The sequence below is a fragment of the Taeniopygia guttata genome, chromosome 4 (assembly GCF_048771995.1).
Source record: "Taeniopygia guttata chromosome 4, bTaeGut7.mat, whole genome shotgun sequence".
NCBI lineage: Eukaryota > Metazoa > Chordata > Aves > Passeriformes > Estrildidae > Taeniopygia > Taeniopygia guttata.
In genome coordinates, this window is record NC_133028.1 from 50,674,854 (window position 1) to 50,680,409 (window position 5,556).

Sequence of the window (5,556 nt, forward strand, 5' to 3'; positions counted from 1 at the left end):
ACATTTGAGCTCTAATTGCCCTGCCACTAAGAGGCCAGGTGAAAAAAGACTGAAAACACACAACTAGGCTTCCATTACAGGCAACTGCAACAGATTTCCTCTTACTGTCACACACACTGCTGAGAAAATTGAGGGTTTTCCTACGAAAACTTCTGTTGATAAAAAAAAAAAAATATTATCAGGTTACATGTTGGCAGGAGTAAATGCATTCATGCATTCTGGGAAGGTACAGTAGTGGAGAGTTGCATTTCAAACCCAGCGTATAACAGAGTAGTTTGTCAGGATTCAAAATGAAAGAGAAAAAAAACCCAAAAAACCACAAAACCAAAAAACCAAACACATAAAGTGAGGATCTTTGTTTTTGTTGTAGCTGGTTTTCCTCACAAAGTAGACAGAAATGGGAAGGCCAGGGACACTGCCATGTATTCAAACTCCCACAGTTTGCTGAATGTGGTCAGTTTTAACAAAACAGCTCATGCATGAAACTGCCAATATATTGAACCATACAGAAAACCTGTAACAATTAAAATTATGCCTTTTTTTATCTAGAAGATAAATGAATGCTACACAGATCTGTATGTAAGTTTATAATATAGTAGAGCACTGAAATATTATGTTAACAGCTCATTTTCTTAGAAATTGAATTTCTTGATAGAACCTACATCTTCTTAAACATATTTTGCCAGTGTGTTTTATTATTCTTCTTAAATATTTCTTTCTTCATGCTGTCAGTTTCCTCCCCTAATAAGTTGTTTAATAAGTGCAGTAATTATAATTCTTTCTGTTTCTTTCTGCAAAGTGCATCAGGGAAGAAAATCCATAAAATAACACACGTGGTAAGAGCAACTCAGAATATATACCTACAGAGAGAATTTGAAACAAGGATCCTAAAAGCAATTATATTATATTGTCATGGTACCTAAGGCAGGGAAAAACCACAAAAGCAGAGGTGGGCAGTGAGGTGGTATTGAGACATCAGAGGGAGGGTTCTTGTGACACTTGTAAAGAAATTTTGAGGCATTGTACCCTGAAAGGGATAGTCAGAAATTAGTACTTGGTAAATAAAAGAGAAACTCACGTCAGTTGGAGCCAGATGATCCTGGGGCAGAGACTGACACCCTCAGTGTCGTGGTTTGACACGGAAAAAGAATTTTTCCGGAAGGAAGAGGTCAATTTGGACTTTGACCAATTGAAGGTGGACACGCCTCTGAGAACACAGAGGGGTTAAAAGCAGAATTCCCAGAGGAACTCGCTCTCTTGGGTTCCGGTCAGCAGTCAGTGCAGGACTCTCCCCTGCCCAGCCACGAGCTGGGTGGGGGAGGGGAGAAGCCATGTGGCCTTCGGAGGTAGGCCCAAGGGTGAAGGGACTGGAACCCGGGTTGGCCCCCTGCAGATGGAAGGGTGGAGAAATCTGGGATGTCTCCGTTCCCCCCCAGAGTCTCTCTCTCCTAAGAGAGAAAAGGAGACGGCGGTGGTTTTTATCAGCAGTTCACCGCGGGGAAGGAGAAGAGAAGGGGGGCCGCAAGGTGCCCAGCCGCCTGTGGGAGCTGGAGCCTGGGCAGCGAGCCATCTCTGGGAGTCGGGACTCTTAACCCTTCCTGAGAAATGAAAGCTTTGTGAAATTTTTCTCCTCCTTGGTTTGAAAAGAGAGGAAGAGAGACAGCCTGGGATCTGGGATGTTGGAAGGAGAAATTCTAGGTGGGAGGAGATGATGGAGTGGCTGTTTGGCTGGACTTTTTCTTGGTAGCCACAGATTGAACTGATCTTCTCCTCCAAAGAGAGACTGTATTTTAGGAGGATGCTGGTGAGCCAAGAGACCTGCTTCAGCTGGGAAAAGACAGAAGTGGAGCGAACAGTGAAAAGTTAAGGAGGTTTGTGGTGGTGCCCCCTGTCTTCAGAGAGGAAGAAGAGAAGAAGAGCTCTGTTTGTGGATCCTCGGCCCCAGGGGAAAATGGGGGGGACTGTTGGTCCCAAAAATGAAAAACTGAACTATTGTTTTTTCCCCTCTTGGCAGGGCATCCTTGAAAGGAAAAATCCTAAAAGCAGTCTGTCCATCCATGCATTGGTGGTGAGAACACTGTGCATGGAAAGGAGAGGGTCACCACTGGCAAACTTTTTCTCCGGGCGGTGCCATGTGGTGACATGGAAGCACAGGGTGTGGCAGCTGTGTTTCTTGGGGGGTCTGTGGCACGAGAGAGACTCCTCTCTCCCTGCAGATGGACTGGGTGTTGATTATCTGGAGGGTGGAAACCTGATTGGGGTCCAGATTGTCTCTCACTGTGGACTGTTGGAGTTGGGTGGTGGGAGGAGGAATGCTTTGGAAGGTTTTCATTTTGAATTGTGTGTGTTTCTTTCTTCTTCCCCCCCCCCCCCCCCTTTTAGTAGCATAGTGGTAGTAGTTTAATAAAGTTTTTTTCTTGTTATTAAGCTTGGGCCTGCTTTGCTCTGCTCTCGATCGCATTTCACAGCATTCAGTTGAGAAATTGCATTTTCATGGGGGGCACTGGCATTGTGCCAGTGTCAAACCATGACATTTTTGGTGGAGAATGCGGGCAAATCGAAAGATAAGATGGTGATAAAATGAAAGCTGTGAGATGAGATCAAAGAGAATTAAGAGCAAAGCATGTGTTGGGTGGTAAGGTGAATTGGGGTAGAAGTTTTAGTGTATGATGCTGTTTTATGTAGAAGTGTGTTGAATGTAATTTTGGTAATGATTTTTGTATTCTGTGTTCTCAGAGGCGAAGGGTGGAGTGTCGTGGTTTGACACGGAAAAAGAATTTTTCCGGAAGGAAGAGGTCAATTTGGACTTTGACCAATTGAAGGTGGACACGCCTCTGAGAACACAGAGGGGTTAAAAGCAGAATTCCCAGAGGAACTCGCTCTCTTGGGTTCCGGTCAGCAGTCAGTGCAGGACTCTCCCCTGCCCAGCCACGAGCTGGGTGGGGGAGGGGAGAAGCCATGTGGCCTTCGGAGGTAGGCCCAAGGGTGAAGGGACTGGAACCCGGGTTGGCCCCCTGCAGATGGAAGGGTGGAGAAATCTGGGATGTCTCCGTTCCCCCCCAGAGTCTCTCTCTCCTAAGAGAGAAAAGGAGACGGCGGTGGTTTTTATCAGCAGTTCACCGCGGGGAAGGAGAAGAGAAGGGGGGCCGCAAGGTGCCCAGCCGCCTGTGGGAGCTGGAGCCTGGGCAGCGAGCCATCTCTGGGAGTCGGGACTCTTAACCCTTCCTGAGAAATGAAAGCTTTGTGAAATTTTTCTCCTCCTTGGTTTGAAAAGAGAGGAAGAGAGACAGCCTGGGATCTGGGATGTTGGAAGGAGAAATTCTAGGTGGGAGGAGATGATGGAGTGGCTGTTTGGCTGGACTTTTTCTTGGTAGCCACAGATTGAACTGATCTTCTCCTCCAAAGAGAGACTGTATTTTAGGAGGATGCTGGTGAGCCAAGAGACCTGCTTCAGCTGGGAAAAGACAGAAGTGGAGCGAACAGTGAAAAGTTAAGGAGGTTTGTGGTGGTGCCCCCTGTCTTCAGAGAGGAAGAAGAGAAGAAGAGCTCTGTTTGTGGATCCTCGGCCCCAGGGGAAAATGGGGGGGACTGTTGGTCCCAAAAATGAAAAACTGAACTATTGTTTTTTCCCCTCTTGGCAGGGCATCCTTGAAAGGAAAAATCCTAAAAGCAGTCTGTCCATCCATGCATTGGTGGTGAGAACACTGTGCATGGAAAGGAGAGGGTCACCACTGGCAAACTTTTTCTCCGGGCGGTGCCATGTGGTGACATGGAAGCACAGGGTGTGGCAGCTGTGTTTCTTGGGGGGTCTGTGGCACGAGAGAGACTCCTCTCTCCCTGCAGATGGACTGGGTGTTGATTATCTGGAGGGTGGAAACCTGATTGGGGTCCAGATTGTCTCTCACTGTGGACTGTTGGAGTTGGGTGGTGGGAGGAGGAATGCTTTGGAAGGTTTTCATTTTGAATTGTGTGTGTTTCTTTCTTCTTCCCCCCCCCCCCCCCTTTTAGTAGCATAGTGGTAGTAGTTTAATAAAGTTTTTTTCTTGTTATTAAGCTTGGGCCTGCTTTGCTCTGCTCTCGATCGCATTTCACAGCATTCAGTTGAGAAATTGCATTTTCATGGGGGGCACTGGCATTGTGCCAGTGTCAAACCATGACACTCAGTCACATTAATATTCAATTCAGAGGTAGATATGTAGTTACAATGCTACAAAAATAAATAACAAGTGGAGAGGGAGAGAAGAATATAACACTGTTGTTCAACAGACTGAAATATTTCAAGTTATTCATATCCTTCATCTCAGCTAAAGGGAAAAAGGAAACATGGTGTAGAACGCTGCACTATCAGAGACGAGCCTAAAAGAAGTTTGTTCTCAGATAAAGTGCTTAGATAATGAGAAGCCGTGGGACTCGGACATGTTCCTAAAACATTCATGGCTCATCGATGTGCTGCAGGGACGGAGGGAGCCGGGGCCGGAGCCGGTGTCTCGCATCTCCCTCTGCTGGGAGGCGCCGCAATCGCCCGGCCAGAGCCGGGACAGCGCTCGCTGCAGCTCCCGACAAATACTGACAGCAGGTCTCACTATTGGCTTCTTTTTTTTTTGGCTTTTTTTTTTTTGCTACAGATTATTTGTAGGTGGGAAGCATTTGGATACTGTATCATGTGCAATTGGCATAAGGAACATAGTCTGAACGCTGAGCTTAAAATGCTCATGAACGAGCTACAGCACAGAAACTGCTCAGAGAATACATTCACAAAAATAAAATAGGGGAAAAAAAAAAAGGTGAAGAGAGAATAAATAAGAAAATTGTGATCTGCTTACAGACAACTCACATGAAAGAAAAAGCTCTTTGGCTGTATTATTTGGCAGTAGCTGGAGGACACATATTTCAAAAATGGGCAAGGAGCCTAAGTCCCATTGCCATCCAAAAATATGATGCCCCTAAAAGTAAGACTTAAACACCTTTGAAGTTTTTACCTTTATTCCCTAGGCATATAAGTCCCCAGCTCCAGCAGTATCCTCCTGCACAAATGACAACAGGATGTTATGCACAGTAGGATACAACAGGATAATATGCACAGTATCCAGCATACATATAGGGAGAGAATTTGGCCCTCCTTTTAGTGTAATTAGTTCAAGAAGGTCATTGTCAGATATTGTGAAAAGCCAAGCTGTTCAAAAGAATGTGAGTACAACAAAGTTATTAATTGTCATAACTTTATTAAACAAATGAGAGCTGTGCACCTCAAAATGTATCAGGAGCAGGATATCATATGGTCTGCCAGGTGATTCAGTGCAGTTCTGTAGTGATGGTTTGTTATGAGGTGAAATGCTGTTTAAATTGTTTAAGTGTGCACTATTAACATATATGCTGATCCATGGACTTGCTAGCATAATGCCAAGACTGAAAATTTAGCACATTCCATAGGGCATAAGTAAGGATGAACTTGGGAAAATCTGGTTCCATAAATACGCGGACATAGTAGTGATTCTGGAAGATGAAACACAGTCGTTTTATTAAATTTCAACAGATATGAAAGAAATTTTCCTTGGA

The 5,556-nt window shown here is 45.1% G+C and overlaps 1 long non-coding RNA gene across 1 annotated transcript; it reads left to right on the forward strand.

Moving 5' to 3' along the window:
* Positions 1-1,125: 1,125 nt before the first annotated feature.
* On the forward strand, positions 1,126-4,053 carry LOC140683993 (uncharacterized). The gene is made up of 2 exons (XR_012055745.1): positions 1,126-3,498; positions 3,642-4,053. It is a non-coding gene; the product is annotated as an uncharacterized lncRNA (long non-coding RNA).
* Positions 4,054-5,556: the final 1,503 nt, after the last annotated feature.